The sequence below is a fragment of the Pristis pectinata genome, chromosome 31 (genome assembly GCF_009764475.1).
Source record: "Pristis pectinata isolate sPriPec2 chromosome 31, sPriPec2.1.pri, whole genome shotgun sequence".
NCBI classification, from domain to species: Eukaryota; Metazoa; Chordata; class Chondrichthyes; order Rhinopristiformes; family Pristidae; genus Pristis; species Pristis pectinata.
This window is the reverse complement of record NC_067435.1, coordinates 12,571,327-12,585,610: the sequence shown is the minus strand read 5'-3', so window position 1 is coordinate 12,585,610 and position 14,284 is coordinate 12,571,327. Positions and strand designations below refer to the sequence as shown.

At 40.5% G+C, this 14,284-nt stretch overlaps 1 protein-coding gene across 1 annotated transcript in view; it reads right to left on the bottom strand.

Annotated features, from left to right (window-relative positions):
* The window catches only part of tyk2 (tyrosine kinase 2), a 107,976-nt gene extending 100,277 nt beyond the window's left edge, over positions 1-7,699 (bottom strand). The window contains exon 1 of the mRNA XM_052042293.1: positions 7,422-7,699. The gene's annotated coding sequence lies outside the window, so the exon portion shown is untranslated. The remainder of the gene's footprint in view (positions 1-7,421) is intronic.
* Between the last annotated feature and the right edge of the window lie 6,585 nt (positions 7,700-14,284).

The following is a 14,284-nucleotide window of genomic DNA, read 5'->3' as shown; positions in this document are numbered from 1 at the left end:
ACCAGTCCTCCAGGATCTCACCCGTGGTCAAAGAGGACACAAAGATACTGGTCAAGGCTCCAGCAATTTCCTTTCTCACCTCCTTCAGTAACGTGGGGACTTATCCACCTTAATACTGTTTAGGAGAACTAATACTATCTCCTCCTTGACCTCGAGATGCCCCAACATGTTTATGCCCCCAGTTCCAATTTCTGCATATGTCCCTTTCCTGGATAAATACTGAAGAGTAAATACTGAAGCCTGGTTAACTTTATCCTGCCTTTTTGGTGCACAATCTTCCACTTGTAGCATGTGCTGTGATTGACCCAAAACAACTTGGATAAAAAGAGACACAGCTAGTCCTGGAGCACATATCTTTATCACTGTATCCAGATTATCCAGGCCCATGAATAATCCTCTCAACAATCCCCAATGGGTTCTGAGAGGACGATTTGGCTTAATATCCCTCATCTATCCCTTGTGGTAGCAAATTCCACTCTCCCACCACTCTGGGCAAATAAGTTTCTCCTGAATTCTCTACAAATTTATTAGCAAATTTCTTATACTTATAGCCCCATGCTTTGGATCACTCTCACATTTCTCACGTCAACATCACCTAATCTCTTCACAATTTTCAAGAGCTTCAGAAGTTCTTAGCCTTCTTCATTCTAGCAAAAAGATAACCATCTGTTTAATTTTTTTCATAAATCTCTCCACTACCTTACCTTTCTTCTCTAACACTTTTCTCAAAATCTCTCTCTTCTACCAAGTTTTTGGTCATCTACCCCAGTATTCTCTTTATGTAGCTTGGACTTTTTAAATATATATGTAGCTTTGACTTATAATTACACTTTCTAAAAACGCATTTACGGGAATGTGTACTTTCCTGACAAGGCCAGCAATTATTGTCCATCCTTAAATGCTATAGCAAAGGCACCAAGCCAACTTCCTAAACTGCTGCAATATGTAATACGCTTCAACACAGTGGTTTGGAGACAACTGTGTGGCTGGCAGGGCCATTTCAACTGCACCATGATTCTGGACTTACCTTTGGCTAGAACAGACAGGAAGGAACATTTTCTTATCCAAAGAACGTTAGAGAATCAGAGAGGTTTTAATGACAATCTGATAGTTTCACTGTCACCATTACATTGACAAAGATTTTTTTTAGTTCCAGAACCAACTGGATTTAAATTACTCAGCTGCCCTGGTAATACTTAAACTTAGTTCTCTTGATTGTTAGAGCTGGCCTCTGGATGACTAGTCCTGTAATTAAATGAAACAACTAGCTCATGATATTTTTGTTACATTAAACACACTATATAAATGGAAATTGGTGGCAAAGGTAGCAGTGCCTTTTCTTGATCGTTATAACCTCTTAACTCTACTTTCATAACAGTGTTATCAAGATTTACTTTGAAGTGTCTCTATATAGTTTTCACAGGAAACCAGAATTGTGTTATCCTGTAGGCAAACATGACAGATACTTTTCAAACATGAAAAGGCCAACAAATCATGTTAAAGAATACACATTTCAAGGATTTAACGTACAGGGCCTCAGGGCCTGTTTCTGTGCTGTATGATCCCAAACTTGCTCGTGTCTGCTGAGATATGTTAAAAAAAAGGAAGCACCTACATAACTGAAGTCCAACAGAAGCTTATGCATCATTTTCAATTTGATAGGCCATGCATTCATTTTCCCTGCAGAACATCATCATTAGGTAAGATATTCAAAGCAGGCTCCATCAAACTGTTCAGATAAGGCAACACTGCTCCAACTGCAGAGAGTTCTTACACTACTTAGGCCAACATTTCATCATCAATCTCTACCCAACAACAGTCTGGCTGACCAACCACTGACTGCTGCCTGTAAAATTGCTGATGTGTTTGCTTTCAGAGCACAAGAATTCAAAGTTACTCATAAGGATGTCATAAACAATAAATTTAGGTCTTTGGTATTTTGCAGCAAATACACTTGGGTCATATTTCGAGTCCAAGCTCAGAGTAATGTTAAAAATGGACAGCATGCCAGAAGAGGGTGGTTTGCACTGTCTAACTGTACAATGCTGAGCAAAACCTGGAGGGGGCTCACAGCTGTGACCACTGCATATAAACTTCCTGACGTCAATATTGCTGACAGGAAGAAATGAGCTATGACCAGTGCCCCAGTTTCTCAACAGGTCAATCACACAGATCATTTACACACACCCATTACTGGTTAATTAAACAGTGGCAATCACAGTGATCTCTGAGTATGCAAATGCATGATGAAACCACCAATGGTGAAATTAGTAGAACCGCAGTGTCAACAGAAAGAAACACTGATGTAACCAGCCATTAAGTTCATCTGAAGAACAACCACCTCTTAAATTGTTCCAGAAGTTTCTGTTTCACCACCTTACCATTTATCTTGGTTTTCCAGTTATTCACTGGTATGACTTGCCAAGTTTTAAGTCCAGTGTCCCCAATCTCTTTCAATTCTGCCCTAAGCCGCTTCAACAACACACCAAGGTTCTTTATTTATTTCTCCCTATTTTAACTGCTTTTCCATGCAAAATTAATTTCAGGGAGTGGAGCTCATTTTTCCCTTCCCTCAATTAACAAATTCTTCTGTAACACAACTAACATCGCCAACTGTGAACATCCAGTGGAGGGATGACAGCCTCTCGAGATTTCTGATGGCCTTCCAAGCCATTTGGTTTCAGGTTTTCCACAGTAATCGCTGGAAGCAGGAATGACAAGCTCAGCTACAGCAGAGTCCAGTACATGCGTGGGGGATTTTTACTGAAAGGTTAAAATGAAAGGGTCAAGGCGTAGTGTGCCAAACACGACTCTTGAACAAAGTGAAAGAGAAAGGTGTGATTAAACATCATCAAGCTTGGGGACTTCTGCCTATCAAAGAAAGAACTGTGGAGTGGGTCATGGTGGTGGTGCAGGGGTGATGGTGGAGGAGGAAAGTGGTTGGGTGAAAGTTGGCCATAGTTTGTGCTAAGAATATACAACCGAGAGTAGAAAATTGTACAAGTTTAAGCAGAGCAGAAATGCAAGGATGTGGTGGATGCCAAATTTGTAATTTGGAAGAAAGCGCAGAACACTTGAGAAAGTAAAGGAAGCATGAAAAGCTGTGGCAAGGCGGGGTAAATGGAGACTGGCAGCCCGTCAGACAACGAGTTACAAAACACTTAGAAATTTGAGAATGAGAAATCGTTAACCAGCTTATTGAAACTCCTGAGCTCCCTACCCCAGTCCCATCCCAACAACTGACCAGCCAAAATCCAGTTGCATTTTGAATGCCTCCATGAAATTTCCATGCAACCAGAATATCAGTTACTTCATTCCCAAAGGGAGAAGGACTGCAGAGTGAAAGCTGATATTGGGCCAAAGACACAGAAGTGAAGAATCCTCCGAGATCACACCAAACTCCCACTGGCAACATGGGACTTACAAAATGCATCTGTAAAAGATTATCTCTCAAGCAGTAGCTGGCAGTGTTATATACCATTTGAATAAGGAAAAAGCAGAATTGTATATTTACCAGATACAAGTGGGCTTATTGACAGCCTGAGATCATACAGTAAAGGCTGGGACAGTAGCATGAGTCAGGTTAGAGGAAGAGAAACAGAGCAACTGCAGAAGGTGAATAATTTAAATGCCAAGTATGGTGGAGGGTGAGTCACAATTGATGTACTTGTTTTTGCTTGCAAGTCATCGAGCTACACCGAGAATAATTCTTCTGTACAACTCTACGAAATGAACGAGAAAGCGAATGAGCTGTGATGGAGAGAGTTTAGCTAAAGGAGATAAAGATGGCTGATTCAAATTAACAAGCTGGGCCACCGTGGACCAGAGGAAAGCAAACATATGTCACATACTGCCGCATTGATTTAGTTACCAAATGCTGTCTCCTCACTGTCTTCTTATACAAATCAATAGATTCAACTGAAAAACATCTTACTGGCACATCTCCAAACCTTTCTCTCTTTAGCTCCACATTCTCTGCTATTGAACCAACTTGGTAACATTGAGCTTAAGTGCATTTTGGAGTGACATAGGTGGACTCAGCACACAACAAATAGGTTGGACACACATTGACACTCACCTCAGCTTTAGTTTCCAAGCTTATCTATGCCAAGGGTACTGGTGTGTCTACACTGAGGCAGGCAAGTCCTTGAAGTGTCACCTGCCATCACATATTCCCTTCAGGGTGGCAATAGATAACCCAAGGTCTCTCTCAGCCACAGATGGTGCAGGATCTAGAAAAACAAAGCTGGTGTGTTCCAAAGCTCATGGAAAACTAACCAACTTTGAAGTGCAGGCAATGTCTGCATGGAAACATAGTAGCCAATCAACACGAGTCTAATAAACAATGAACAAGATGCCGAAGCATCTGGTGGATACCAAGTGAACTCTCCTGTTCTTTTACAGCTAGCCAAACAGCAAACTAGTGTCTCGGTTAAATGCCTGAGAGGCCCTCAGAAGTGCAGTAGTCCTTCAGGATTGCAGTCAAGTGCCTCAACAAATTAAGTTCACAACCTCCTGACTCAGATAAGCAGTACTGTTGAGACAAAACTAGTGGAAGAGTCAGTGAAGTGGTTTTAGCATCATGACAAAACCAAATAAATCAGGATTCGGGCACAAGCCTTCCTCATTCCACGTGTCAACTCTCTGCTATGAAAAAAATCTAAAGATTCATGCATGAATAATCTGCTCATCTGTTGTGTGACTGGGATAACATAGTTCAGATCAAAACTGATACACGTTGCATTTCGGTAAGTTAAAGCAGGGAAGGACATGCACACAGTAAGGTTGGGCGCTGGAGAGTGTTGTAGAACAGAGACCTAGGGGTACAGGTACATAGTTCCCTGAAAGTTGCAACACAGGTAGCCAGGGTGGCGAAAGCTGCGTTTGACACACTTGGCTTTATCAGTCAGGCATGAGTACAGGAGTTGGGACATCACACTGCAACGGTACAAGTCATTGGCAAGACCACACTTGGAGTCAAGTGTGCAGTTTGGTTGCCCAGCTATAAAAAGGATGTCATTAAGCTGGAAAGGGTGCAGAAAAGATTCATGGAAATGCTATCAGAACAGGAGGGCTCAAGTTATAAGGAGAAGCTGGATAGGCTGGGAAATTCTTCCCTGAAATGTAGGAGGCTGAGGGATGACCTTGTAGACGTACATAAAATCATTAAGGGCATAGACGAGGTGGATGCTCACAGTCTTTTTCACCAGGTAAGGGAGTCTAACACCAGAGGACACAGATTTAAGGCGAGAGGGGAAAGATATAAAAGGGATCCGAGAGGCAAATTTTTCCCACACAGAGGGTGGTGGGTATATGGAATGAGCTGCCAGATGAAGCAGTGGAGGTGGATACAATTACACTGTTTAAAAGACATTTAGACTGGTACATGGATAGAAAAGACTTAGAGAGATATGGGCCAAGTACAGCTAAATGGGGTAGCTCAGATAGACATCTCGGTCGGCACGGACAAGTTGGTCTGAAGGGCCCTTTTCCTTGCTGCATAACTCCATGATTAGACAAGTTTAAAAAAAAATCTTTGAAAGTTACCAGCTTTGATTAACTAGAATGTGAGATTAGAAAAAATTGGATTGGTTTAAATGGGTGTTTGATGGTTGGCATGGACTTGATGAGTCAAAGGGCCTGCTTCCATGCTGTATGAATCTATACAAGAAAGCATCACTTCAGGTTACTAGGATCCCAATTTAATTTGGAGTAATGGCTCTGCTCCGAAATAAAAAGCAAAATGGGAGAGGGGTAAAATTTATTTTTGTTAACAAGATGTGAATCCTACTGGCAAAGGCAACATTGATTGTCCCTTCCTAATTGTTGCTTGAACAGGGGCTTGCTCTAGTCTGCACTCAAATCGATTCATGCAGCAAGCCCTTAGATTCAGGATAATCAACAAAATGTCCCAGTTTCAGGAACTGTGCTTCCTCTGGGGATATTACAGAAGTTAAAGGCACAGTTGAGAGGGAAGAGAATGCAAGATGGTATTAAATGGAGCAGGATACAGTACAATAGGAAGAGAGGCACCAGGGTTTCAGAGTTAAGCCTGACATCACAGTGACAAAACATTGTCAACTCATCCATTAGGTTAATCAACAGGTGAATTTTGACCATGTTCTAATCTGCATCAATAACAAAAACTGTTATAAACTAACAGCCATAACTTCTTCACCAACCAATGCACTCCTGACTGGCCTCCCTCATTCTACACTCTGTAAACCTGAGGCCATCAAAAACTCTGCTGCACAATTCCTACCAGGCACCAAGTCCCATTCACCTATTGCCTAGTGCTTGCAGACCTATACCAATACTCAGTTAAGCAACATTTTGATTTTAAAATTCTTGTTTTTGTTTGCAATTTCTTCCATGGTCTCACCCTCCCTATCTGTAATCTCCTCCAGATTTGTGACTTGGCATCAAACTTTATTTGACAATATTCCTAATGCTTCCAAGGGAATTTTGAGAAGTTAAAGATGCTATGTAAATTAAGTTTTGTTCATACTTAAGCGAAAAGATCTTCAGCATAAAAATTGATCAGCATTGGTACCAACCACATTCTACAGCAACATTTTTACTTGCTTCCAGAGATTAATCCAAACTAAACTGACTAAATTCAAAATAGAATTTTCTCTGTTATACCCTGAATGAAAAAGTACATAAATTGACAACAATTTGGTCAATGCAAATTATAACACCATTAACACATGTATGCATTACACATCAAACATATCATTTTGTATCTTGAATTTTCCAACATACCATTACTTATTTTACAAACAGTAAACAAATCATCAGTTGATGAGGATTGGTTGCGTCCTCACTTGATTCATAGGATCTGGAAATGAACTTTCAATGCGGTTGCTGAAGATGACCAACCTGAAGCCCATCCGCTTTCAAACAAAGCTGCAACTATATGCTTCCCCACCCACCCACCTCACACCCGGGTATTCTACGTGGAACTCCATCCTTGCTATCTAGTCCAGTTCCTAATCCTGCCTCTTGTATTTGTTTACAACCTTTTTGTCTCCTCTGATAAGCGAGGTGAAATTGATTCTTCTTTTTCGCATGGGAGGACAGTTTTGATTTCAATTTCTATTTTTAGTTTTCTGTGCACTTTTGCCTTTATACATTTACAATATACACGTGCATCTATTATCTAAATATGACTCACTGTGCCGATCCATTATCTGACCATGGCTTCATTCGTGACATCATTACTTTTCTACAATTCGCCTAATTTCTCTGAACTCACGATTCTTTACTCCTCGTCTTCCGCAGCTTGTACCCTATTTCTGTGCTCCCTGCATACATTCTGGGGTCTGTCCCCTCGCTTCCTCTCTGATGAAGACTGCCGGCCAGGAGCCGCCGCTCGGCATCAGTGGCCGCGAAGCTGTCAGGATGCCCGGCCGCTTTACCTTCACTCCCGGGTTGCACAGCCTCGGCCGCTGGGGAAAGCGCCGCGGGGCCCGGAGCCTTCCTGCCGCCGGACCGTGACAATGCCGATCCTCGACGGTCTAACGTCGACACCCGCAACGACCGCCCTACTCCATCACCGGGGGGACGGGGGGGGGGGGGGGTCACGCACGGATCCCTGCCTCTCCCGGGTCGCGCTTCTGCCTCCGCCTCCGCCTCCGCCGCTCCTCTCACAGAACTCCCTGCGCTGGCGGTTCGGACCAACCCGCCTCCCGGAACTGACGGCATCCAGCGCCGCACGCACGCGTCCACGGCATGCTGGGAGTTGTAGTCGTGCGCGGGAGACCATTTGGCCCGTCGAGGTCCAGTTTATTGTCATCTCCATGAATACATGTATGCACAGGTGCAACGAAAAACTTACTTGCAGCAGCATCACAGGCACATAGCATTAGAGACACAACATTCACAAGAAAAACATAAATTATACACATTTTTTATTCTAATTGCACTCTTTCTTGTAAAAAAAAATCCAACGTAGTGCAAAGTGGTCAAAGGAGTACTTACACACTTCTACCAAGTTTATTATCATAGGCATACATACACAAGGAATAAATGCCATGAATATTTGCTTTTTGCAGCAGCAACACAGTACTTTACAAACATGACAAACATAATTTAATGTAAAGTTAAATTAACATAAATTACACATAATTTACAATGACAAAATAAACAACACTAGTGCAAGTTGAGAGAGAGAGAAAAAGAAATATAGTCCGAGGCAGTTGGAGGGATTTTCAGGTCAGTTCAAGCTTGAGGTCAAGCCAGTTCATTGTATTAGTCCCATTCCATCCCTGCACCCAGGATATAGGCATCTCTGGAAAGGCCAACCTGTACATTAAGTTATTACATTCTGTCAGTTGCTCTTCAGATGAAATTTAACTGGTGTAACCTTAACTTGAAGGATTTTAAAATAAACAGGCAAGATTCCATCCCTGATTACTATCCAACAGTTATTTGCATTTATATGGCATCTTGAATCTGATGAAATATCCCCAAGGCATTCCACAGGAACATTTGTCAATTAAAATTCAACAGAGATATCCAAGACAGGTCACCAAAAGCTGGATCAAAGAGAAATGTTTTAAAGATAAAAGTGATAGAAAGGTTTAGCATGGAATTCTGGAGTTTAGGACCAAGAGAGGTGAAAGCACAGCCACCAATGGTCCAACAGAAATCAGGGATTCACAATAATTCAGAATTGACGGAAATACAGCGACTTTCACTAGAACACAATATGTGGATCACAGATTTGATAGCTCTGACAAAATGCATGCAATAAAATAATTACTTGCATGGATTCTGTAGATCATATTTTCCCAAAAGTCAATAGCAACGGGCAACAAAATAATTACAGAGTAATGAAGGATCAAGTTTAAACATTTTTTTTCAAAACAAACATCCTTGCATTGGTCAAGCAAAAAGTGTACAGCTACAACATTTAGGGTTTGAGTAGCTGGCCAGAGAAATCACAGATTATACAACAGAAAACAAGACAGACCAAAAATAGAAATTGCTCATGCTGGGCAACAGTGAGCAGGGAAGCTCCACTGGGACCAGCCTCAAAGCCAATGTGTTGTGACATTCAACAATGACCTTGATCTGAGTATATTGTGTGCAAAGATAATACAGGCAGAGAGACAGAAGTTAGATAACATTCAAATGGATTCATAGGAATTAATGCTCAGATGAGGGAATTTGATATTCACATTAATGCACAAAACCATTAAAATTATTATGTGGATTACACAGTCAAATCTGTAACCTTGTAAAAATCTGGAACAGAAAACGGTATCACATTTGACCTAACAATAGGAGGCTGTGATTGTGAAAATAAATATTGGTACATATTGAAAGGTATAATATAAAATATAATTATTTTGATTAACCTGAAGCAATTGAGTGAATTGTGATGACCACCAAGTTAGTTATTTCACCCTAATGTTATAAAATTGTTTCAAAAGAAATAATCATAACCTTATAATCTACAGACTGAGGACTTTTGAGAGGTTATCACTGACTAGGAACTCCAGCAAGGGGCTAAAAGAGTAGGTTAGAAGCTGCAATGAGTCATGAACTTGCTGACTCCTTAATAAGGACATGAGCAGGGAACATGACAGAATACTCTCCATTTGACAGGAGGACTACAATTACACAAAACTCAACAGTCTCTAGGGCAAAGCAGCCCACTTAGGTGGTATTTTATTCACTCCCTGCATGAGTAGTGTACCATGCTGCAATACATTACAGCAATTCCCTCAGACTCCCCAATAACACTTCTTAAACTAGCAACTTCTATCATTTAGAAGGAGAAAACCAGCAAGCACGTAGGAATACCACTACAATCTCCACAATAAGTCACACACCATCCCAGCTGGGGAAATATATTACTGTTCCTTAATCATTCCTGGCTCAAAATCCTGGAACTTCCAATGCAACAACATTCTGGAAGTACTTTCATAACAAAGACTACAGTGGTTCAAGGAGGTGGTTCACCAACACCTTTCCAACAGCAATTGGAAATGGGAATAAAGTCTGGCCTTGCCGGTGGTGTCCATCTCCTGTAAATGCGTGAAAAAAACTTTTAAGATTCCATCTGTGCATTCTAGAATCCTAATAAGGAAAAAAAGCATAAGCAAGAGGAATCATTCATTTCATCTCAATGGCACTTTTCTGCACTCAACCCATATCCCTCAACATTCATTGATTGATGTCTTGAATATACTGTACTCAGCAACTGAATCTTCACAGCCCTCTTTGGTAAAAAAAAACACCAAATATTCATTCCCCTCTGTGTGAAAACATTACTTCTAATCTCAGACCTCAATTTGTGACTGACCCCTGGTTCTAGGTACCAAAGCCAGGGAAAACATTGAGGAAAGCACGAATGTATCATGTCTGATAAGGATGTTGTATTTTCCATAAGATTACCCCTCATCCTCCTAAACTCTAAAGAGTAGGTCTATTTAATCTGTCCTTAGAGGGCAAATCTTCATTACAGGAATCAGTTGGTGAACCTTCATTGTATTCCTTCAAGCACAAGATAATCCATCCTTAGGTAGGAAGAATTGACATTTATATCATATTACAGATGTTGTGTCACCTGGACCCTACATAATTCCAGTTAGTCATCGAGACAGCACAGTAGTGCTGCTGCAGGTAGTGCAGATATCACACAGCTCCAGCAAACTCAGCTTAATTCTGACCTCCAGTGCCATGTGTGGATTTTGCACATTCTATCTGTGATCATGTAGATCCCCCAGGTGCTCCAGTTTTCACCCACAACCTAAAGACCGCTGGTTGTTAAATTACTCATCAGTGAAGGTGGCTGATAGGCATTCATGGCCATTCTGAGAGAATAAAGAACTGGAAAATAAGTGGGGGAATGGATTGGTCAAAAAGCCAACAATGACTGATTTGGTCCACAATGAGCCCTTTCTAGGTTCTATGAAAAGATGAAATCTTTATTCTTATAGTTGAATTTTTTTGTAATAAATGTAAACATACAAATTGTTTTTCTAATTGTTTGTTATACTTCCATATTAATCTCCAGTGATTCGTGCACAAGAACACTAAGGTCGCTCTGAACACACACTGCTTATATCTCTCACCATTTAGCAAAGTATTGATCTTTTCCACTTTTTCTACAAAGTGGATACCCTCAGACTTTTCCACATTATATTCCATCTCCCATTTCCTTTCACATACATTTAGCCTGTCTATATCCCCCAGAAGCCTCTCTGCATCCTGCTCACAATCTACACTGCCACCTAGCTTTGTATCATCAGCAAACCTGAATATATTGCACTCGATACTCTCATCCAGATCATTGATAGTTGAATATTGTGAACAGCTGGACAACCACATTGAATCATGTTGTTATACCTGACATGAAAACATTGGACCATGGGAATATTAGGTGAGATCAGCACATTAAGAAGTGGCAAGTCATTAACAAGAGAACACAGCATGTTTGTTTGTGCACTCCAGTTTTAGATTAGGAATTGAGAGGCACACTGCCCAATCAGTGGTTCAACCAACAACTTGAAAAAAAAGTTGAAATTCTGGTCCATTTCAACTATGCAGCCATATTATGAAAAAGCAGATTCGGAATTGTATTAATAGTATAATGTAATTATCAAGAGGAGTAATCCTGGAACAATCATGCATTTATATTTCCTCATTCTGCCAATAAACTTAGGAAATCCAGCAAATTAAACAAACCTTGTCATCCATAGGAATTGACAATATCTTCAACATCTCTTAATTTGCTAAAGCCCTTTTGGACCCATCCATTTACAACTCAGGAAGAAAAACTTCATCCCTGCTGAAGCCCGAACAAGAATTCATAAGGACTCAATATCGTACGATAGACATGATCATTCTGATACCATCCAATCATCATCTGACCATCAGCAAAGAAATGGAAGGTATCATCAGCAGTGCTACCAAGCAATACCTATTCAGCAACACCCTCCAGTTGAGTTTTGGGTTCTTGCCACAGCCTTAGTCCAAACATGGACAAAAAAGTTGAGGTGAGGGGAAGTGAGAGTTGAGGCAGAATTTAACCAATATCAAGGAGCCCAGATAATAGGCATGAAGGGGAAAAACACTAATGGGTAGTCTTACCTCACACAAAAGAAAATTGTTGGCGCTGTTGGTAGTTGGCTATCCTATCCTAGCACCAGAACATCACTGCTGGAGTTCCTCAGGGAGGTGAATTCGGCCTAACGGTCTTGTTATTTCAACAACCTTCCTTCTATCATAAGATCAGAAATAGGGATGTTCACTGATGGTTCCACCACATCCAATTCCATCTGCAATTCCTTAGAGAACTAAGTAGGAGTTTTAAGAGAGAAGCCACAGATCTTGATTCACCTCAGTTGTTGGTGGCCACATCTTCAGGTGCCAGGAACCTAAACTCTGGAAATCACTTCCTAAACCACTGTGATTCCCTATCTCCTTCCTTCATGATACTTAATTGTTTCACCCTTTGGTCGCTTATGCTAATATCTCCCCACATGACCTGTTGTCAACTCTTTGCTTGATAACTATCCTACGTTTTGTGGTTATTTTTATTGTATTGAAGTGTTGTATGAATGGAAGTTGTTCATCTGGCATTCAAAAACAGGGGTCCTGGTGAGTCATTTATCACTGAGAAAATACATACAAAATATACAAACAAATGAACATACAAATTAGTAGCCCACTCAGCCTCTGCCATTCAATGAGATCGTTAACAGATTTGATCATAACCTCTACATTCCCATCAATCCTCAATAACCTTTCACCCTTTAGATCATCAAGACTCTCCCTCTCTGCCTTTCCATTTATTCCCCAAACACACTTTCTATAGGACCAACACTTATTTCATTAACTCTTTTAAAACAATATATAGAACTATAAAAATTCTTACCACATTTTTACACTTCTGGCAAGTTTTCTCAGATTCTAATTTTTTTTTCTTTTATCAACCTTTTAGCCATTCTTTTCTGTTCTCATATTCTATCTAATCTTCTGGCCCTTCTATGTGCAATAATACATTATAAACTTGATACTTTTTGTATCCTCAGGAGGATCAGGCAAGAATGGGTGTACATACACAGTCAATATGCTTGATTTGGCTACATAGAGGTAGATTACTCAATTTTTTTAAACTATTAACACCAGGTCTATTGTTGCTTGTATTTGTCAGATTAAGATGAAGATAGGACTAACTAAGGGGAACAACAATTACACGTTAAGTACTTTGGTAGGAACAAGGGAAGAACTGAGCAAGTAACAGCAGCATAAATATTGCAGCACATTAACTGGGATGCATGAAGGAAGGAGCAATAGGATGTTTAACTTTCAACAACAGGCACTGTAGTGTAGTGGTAGACGTAACACTACCACAGCGCCAGTGACCCAGGTTCAATTCCAGCCACTATCTGTAAGGAGTTTGTAAGTTCTCCCCATGTGTCTATGTGGGTTTCCTCCTGGTGCTCCGGTTTCCTCCCACATTCCAAAGATGTACAGGTTAGGAAGTTATGGGCATACTATATTGGCGCCAGAAGCATGGCAACACTTACAGGCTGCCCCCAGAACACTCCACACAAAAGATGCATTTCAGTGTGTTTCGATGTACGTGTGACTAATAAAGAAATTTTATCTTAAGAGTTCAATAGCGATAGTGTGGAGAAAAGAGCTCAATGGTATCAATGGGAAAATGGACACATAGCTAGACAGCAGAATAGGGTAAATCAAGTGGGTAGGTCAACACAACACTGATTTTTGAAACTCCTGTCAGTTTCAATGTAGTGGAATGGAAAGTACAAGTCAAAAATCAAAGTCATTCAATCAGGGAAGATCATACAAAGATTCAGTAAATTAGAATGCTGAAAAGGGAAATGACTAAATAAGAGAGACCAAGATGGTTGCTAATCTTTGATAAAATAACAAGTTATCATAGTGGGGTGGAAAAGAGGAAGCAAAAGTGAATGTATAAACAATGAAGTTTCTCCAGTTTAATTCAATACAACTATACTAACATGTTCTCTATCACAAGACCAGCATTGCATTTTATAAGGAGTCAAAAATTAAATGATCAAGGTCAGAAATATACTGACTAAGCTCTCTGCAAGAATATACACTTTGGAATGCTAAAGGTACAAATATCAGGGTTATTAATGAAAACCAGCAATTCTTAAAACACAAAAAATGAAACTCTGCTTCCTTAATAAAGTGTTCCTGTTGCATCCTCATTAACACTGCACAGAATGACATTTGGGAATAAAAAGGTTTAGTGAGCCACACAACAGCACAGAGG